A 6000-nucleotide genomic window follows, 5' to 3' on the forward strand; every position below is an offset into this window, starting at 1 on the left:
TTTCACAATAAAAAAAGTTGGGTTAACTTTACTGTTGTCTTTTTTTTTTTTTTCTTAAAAAAAAAAAAGGAAAAATAATGGGTATTTCTCCCAAAAAATAGCGCTTGCTGCGCAAATTCACTGTGAAAAAAAAAAAAAAAAGGAAAAAAAATAAATGGGTATTTTTCCCCAAGAATAGCGCTTGCGCAAATTCATTCTGAAAAAATAAATAAATGGGTATTTTTCCCAAAAAATAGCGCTTTCGCAAATTCACTGAAAAAAAAAGGGTATTTTTGCCCAAAAATAGCGCTCGCGCAAATTCACTGTGGAAAAAAAATGGGTATTTTTCCCCAAGAATAGCGCTTGTGCAAATTGACTGTGAAAAAAAAATGGGTATTTTTCCCAAAAAATAGCGCTTGCGCAAATTCACTGTGAAAAAAAAAAGGGGTATTTTTCCCCAAGAATAGCGCTTGCGCAAATTCACTGTGGAAAAAAAAATGGGTATTTTTCCCCAAGAATAGCGCTTGCGCAAATTCACTGTGAAAAAAATGGGGTATTTTTCCCCAAAAATAGCGCTTGCGCAAATTCACTGTGAAAAAAATGGGGTATTTTTCCCCAAAAATAGCGCTTGCGCAAATTCACTGTGAAAAAAAAGGGGTATTTTCCCCAAGAATAGCGCTTGCGCAAATTCACTGTGAAAAAAAAATGGGTATTTTTCCCCAAGAATAGCGCTTGCGCAAATTCACTGTGAAAAAAATGGGGTATTTTTCCCCAAAAATAGCGCTTGCGCAAATTCACTGTGAAAAAAAAGGGGTATTTTTCCCCAAGAATAGCGCTTGCGCAAATTCACTGTGAAAAAAAAAATGGGTATTTTTCCCCAAGAATAGCGCTTGCGCAAATTCACTGTGAAAAAAAAATGGGTATTTTTCCCCAAGAATAGCGCTTGCGCAAATTCACTGTGAAAAAAAAATGGGGTATTTTTCCCAAAAAATAGCGCTTTCGCAAATTCAGTGAAAAAAATAAATAAATGGGTATTTTTCCCAAAAAATAGCGCTTGCTGCGCAAATTCACTGTGAAAGGGAAAAAAAAAAAATGGGGTATTTTTCCCAAAAAAAAATTCACTGTGAAAAAAAATAAAAAGGAAAAAAAAAAAAAATAGGTATTTTCCCCAAAAAATAGCGCTTGCGGGACCGCTGCTGAATTCACTGTGGAAAAAAAAAAAAAGGAGAAAATTAGCACTGCAACAAGTGCCAGTTGCCCAAGTCTGCCAGTTGCTGGAATGCTTCTTCTCCTATCACTACACCCCAATTATTACAGCTACCCATGTATGCGGTGCCACTAATCATCACGCCTTGCCACTATCCGTTACTCATACAACATTATTCACTATGCCGTACAACTAACCAATTACACCTAACAGCATGTCTTTATTATGTGTGGGGGAAACCGAAGGACTCGGAGGAAACCCACGCAGAGCAAGGAGAACATGCAAACTCCATCCAGCCATGGCCGGGATTTGAACTTGCGACCTGCGGACCGTTTGGCTGCTAGACTGTAGCGCTTCCACTACACCAACTGCTCTGCCCAGTAGATACAGTGACAACAAAGATATTCGATTCTTTCAAAGCCAGGCAGCTTCCCGCACCGGAAGTGACGTCACCGAGAAGCCGCATGGGATGAGACTTTTGTTTTACAACACCGCCTCTGTTGGTATGGGATTACCTTCACACACACCTTCCTTCCGCTTCCCGGAAATAAGTCATCGGTGCGATGGGCGAGTATGTGGGGGACTCGGAGCCTGACCAGGAGAGTGGCGGGAAGATAGCGCCCGAATTAAGGCTGCGATCCTCGGACCCCTTTAGTCCCCGGCTTTACGGTCGGTGCTCGGGCACAATTGGTGTACATCGGTGCGCTGCGCTCTCTGAGCCCGGCGGGTGCCCTGATTGACACAAGGGTCATGTGATGACGCGAGGGTCTGTGATTGGCCGGGCGGAGGCTGCAAGTCACATGTGGAGGCGGGGCTGGACTGTGGATCATCGTGCCTGCTTGTTCCAGAGTCCCGCCTCACGCTGTGAGTTTCCTAAGGGCGCTCTCCTCTGCGAGGTCAGCCCCATTCCTGTCATCACCCTCCTCTGTCACCCCTCTTCCTGTCACCCTCCTCCTCCTCCCTCTTCCTCCTCCTCCTGTCACCCCCCCCTCCTCCTCCTGTCACCCCTCCCCCTCTTCCTGTCACCCTCCTCCTCCTGTCACCCTCCCCCTCCTCTTCCTGTCACTCCTCCTCCTCCTCTCTGTCACCCTCCTCCCCCTCCTGTCACCCCTCCCCCTCCTCCTCCTCCTCTTCCTGTCACCCTCCTCCTCCTCCCTCTTCCTCCTCCTCCTGTCACCCCCCTCTTCCTCCTCCTCCTCCTGTCACCCCCCTCCTCCTCCTCCTGTCACCCCCCCTCCTGTCACCCTCCTCCTCCTCCTCTGTCGTCACTCCTCCTCTGTCGTCACTCCTTCTCCTCCTCCTTCGTCACTCCTTCTCCTTCGCCACTCCTCCTCCTCCTCTGTCGTTACTCCTTCTCCTTCTCCTCTGTCGTCACTCCTCCTCTGTCGTCACTCCTTCTCCTTCGTTTTTCCTTCGTCACTCCTTCTCCTTCGTCACTCCTCCTCCTCCTCCTCCTCCTCCTCTGTCGTCACTCCTCCTCCTCTGTCGTCACTCCTCCTCCTCCTCCTCTGTCGTCACTCCTCCTCCTCCGTCGTCACTCCTCCTCCTCCTCCTCTGTCGTCACTCCTCCTCCTCTGTCGTCACTCCTCCTCCTCCTCCTCTGTCGTCACTCCTCCTCCTCTGTCACGCCTCCTCCTCCTCTGTCACCCCCCTCCTCCTCCTCCTGTCACCCCCCCCCCCTCCTCCTGTCACCCCCCCTCCTCCTCCTCCTGTCACCCCCCTCCTCCTCCTCCTCCTTCTCCTCCTCCTCTGTCGTCACTCCTCCTCCTCTGTCGTCACTCCTCCTCCTCCTCTGTCGTCACTCCTCCTCCTCCTCTGTCGTCACTCCTCCTCCTCTGTCACGCCTCCTCCTCCTCCTGTCACCCCCCTCCTCCTCCTCCTCCTCCTGTCACCCCCCCTCCTCCTCCTCCTCCTGTCACCCCCCTCCTCCTCCTCCTGTCACCCCCCTCCTCCTCCTCCTGTCACCCTCCTCCTCCTCCTTCTCCTCCTCCTCTGTCGTCACTCCTCCTTCGTCACTCCTCCTCTGTCGTCACTCCTCCTCCTCCTCCTCTGTCGTCACTCCTTCTCCTCCTCCTTCGTCACTCCTCCTTCGCCACTCCTCCTCCTCTGTCGCCACTCCTCCTCCTCTGTCGCCACTCCTCCTCCTCCTCTGTCATCACTCCTTCTCCTTCGTTTCTCCTTTGTCACTCCTTCTCCTCCGTCACTCCTTCTCCTCCTCCTTCGTCACTCCTCCTCCTCCTTCGTCACTCCTCCTCCTCCTTCGTCACTCCTCCTCCTCCTCCGTCGTCACTCCTCCTCCTCCTCTGTCGTCACTCCTCCTCCTCCTCCTCTGTCGTCACTCCTCCTCCTCCTCCTCCTCTGTCGTCACTCCTCCTCCTCCTCCTCTGTCGTCACTCCTCCTCCTCCTCCTCTGTCGTCACTCCTCCTCCTCCTCCTCCTCTGTCGTCACTCCTCCTCTGTCGTCACTCCTCCTCCTCTGTCGTCACTCCTCCTCCTCCTCCTCCTCCTCTGTCGTCACTCCTCCTCCTCTGTCGTCACTCCTCCTCCTCCTCCTCTGTCGTCACTCCTCCTCCTCCTCCTCTGTCGTCACTCCTCCTCCTCCTCCTCTGTCGTCACTCCTCCTCCTCCTCTGTCGTCACTCCTCCTCCTCTGTCACCCCCCTCCTCCTCCTCCTCCTGTCACCCCCCTCCTCCTCCTCCTGTCACCCCCCTCCTCCTCCTCCTCCTGTCACCCTCCTTCTCCTCCTCCTCCTTCGTCACTCCTCCTCTGTCGTCACTCCTCCTCCTCCTCTGTCGTCACTCCTTCTCCTCCTCCTTCGTCACTCCTTCTCCTTCGCCACTCCTCCTCCTCTGTCGCCACTCCTCCTCCTCCACCTCTGTCGCCACTCCTCTGCCTCCTCCTCCTCTGTCGCCACTCCTCCTCCTCCTCTGTCGCCACTCCTTCTCCTCCTCCTCCTTCGTCACTCCTTCTCCTCTGTCGCCACTCCTCCTCTGTCGTCACTCCTCCTCCTCTGTCGTCACTCCTCCTTCGTCACTCCTCCTCCTCTGTCGTCACTCCTCCTTCGTCACTCCTTCTCCTTCGTCACTCCTTCTCCTCCTCCTTCGTCACTCCTTCTCCTTCGTCACTCCTCCTCCGTCGTCACTCCTCCACCTCCTCTGTCGTCACTCCTCCTCCTCCGTCGTCCCTCCTCCTCCTCCTCCTCCTCTGTCGTCACTCCTCCTCCTCCTCTGTCGTCACTCCTCCTCCTCCTCTGTCGTCACTCCTCCTCTGTCACGCCTCCTCCTCGTCCTGTCACCCCCTCCTCCTCCTGTCACCCTCCTCCTCCTGTCACCCTCCTCCTCCCTCTTCCTCCTCCTGTCACTGTCACCCTCCTCCTCCTCCTGTCACTGTCACCCTCCTCCTCCTCCTGTCACTGTCACCCTCCTCCTCCTCCTGTCACTGTCACCCTCCTCCTCCTCCTGTCACCCTCCTCCTGTCATCCTCCTGTCACCCTCCTCCTCCTGTCACCCTCCTCCTCCTCCTGTCACCCTCCTCCTCCTCTGTCTTTACTCCTCCTCCTCCTGTCGCCCTCCTGTCACCCTCCTCCTCCTGTCACTCCTCCTCCCTCCTCCTCCTGTCACTTCTCCTCCTGTCACCCTCCCTCCTTCTCCTCCTGTCACCCTCCCTCCTGTCATCTTCCCTCCTCCTCCTTCCTCCTGTCATCCTCCCTCCCTCCCTCCCTTCTCCCTCCTCCTCCTCCTTCTCCTCCTCTGTCGCCACTCCTTGGTCACTCCTCCTCCTTCGTCACTCCTTCTCCTCCTTCGTCACTCCTTCTCCTCCTCCGTCACTCCTTCTCCTTCGTCACTCCTTCTCCTCCTCTGTCGCCACTCCTCCTCCTCCTCCTCCTCTGTCGTCACTCCTTCTTCTCCTTCGTCACTCCTTCTCCTCCTCTGTCCCCACTCCTCCTCTGTCGCCACTCCTCCTGTCACCCCCCCTCCTCCTCCTGTCACCCTCCTCCTCCTGTCACCCTCCTCCTCTTTCTTCCTCCTCCTCCTCCTCCTGTCACCCTCCTCCTCCTCCTGTCACTGTCACCCTCCTCCTCCTGTCACTGTCACCCTCCTCCTCCTCCTCCTGTCACTGTCACCCTCCTCCTCCTGTCACTGTCAACACCTCCTCCTCCTGTCACCCTCCCTCCTCCTTCCTCCTGTCATCTTCCCTCCTCCTCCCTCCTCCTGTCATCCTCCCTCCCTTCTCCCTCCTCCTTTTCCTCCTCTGTCGCCACTCCTTGGTCACTCCTCCTCCTTCGTCACTCCTTCTCCTCCGTCACTCCTTCTCCTTCGTCACTCCTTCTCCTCCTCTGTCGCCACTCCTCCTCCTCCTCCTCTGTCGTCACTCCTTCTTCTCCTTCGTCACTCCTTCTCCTCCTCTGTCGCCACTCCTCCCCCCCTCCTCCTCCTCTGTCCTCCTCCTCCTCTGTCGTCACTCCTCCTCCTCTGTCATCACTCCTCCTCCTCTGTCGTCACTCCTTCTCCTCCTCTGTCGCCTGTCGTCTCTCCTCCTCTATCGTCAATCCTCCTCCTCTGTCGTCAATCCTCCTCCTTCGTCACTCCTCCTTCTCCTTAGTCACTCCTCCTTCTCCTTCGTCACTCCTCCTCCTCCTCTGTCGTCCCTCCTCCTCCTCTGTCGTCCCTCCTCCTCCTCCTCCTCTGTCGTCCCTCCTCCTCTGTCGTCCCTCCTCCTCCTCTGTCGTCACTCCTCCTCCTCCTCCTCCTCTGTCGTCACTCCTCCTCCTCCTCCTCTGTCGTCACTCCTCCTCCTCCTCCTCTGTCGTCATT

At 55.0% G+C, this 6000-nt stretch overlaps 1 long non-coding RNA gene across 2 annotated transcripts in view; it reads left to right on the forward strand.

The window, feature by feature from the left end:
• The window catches only part of LOC120946915, a 35945-nt gene that overhangs the window by 20113 nt on the left and 9832 nt on the right, over window positions 1-6000 (forward strand). Inside the window, exon 1 of one of the 2 annotated variants that reach the window (XR_005750798.1) lies at window positions 1810-2050. The exons of the other annotated variant lie outside the window; for it this stretch is intronic. This is a non-coding gene — a long non-coding RNA (uncharacterized LOC120946915). Of the gene's footprint in view, window positions 1-1809; window positions 2051-6000 lie in introns of those variants that run through there. 2 annotated transcript variants of the gene reach the window in all.

This window comes from Rana temporaria, chromosome 8 (assembly GCF_905171775.1).
Source record: "Rana temporaria chromosome 8, aRanTem1.1, whole genome shotgun sequence".
Classification (NCBI taxonomy): domain Eukaryota; kingdom Metazoa; phylum Chordata; class Amphibia; order Anura; family Ranidae; genus Rana; species Rana temporaria.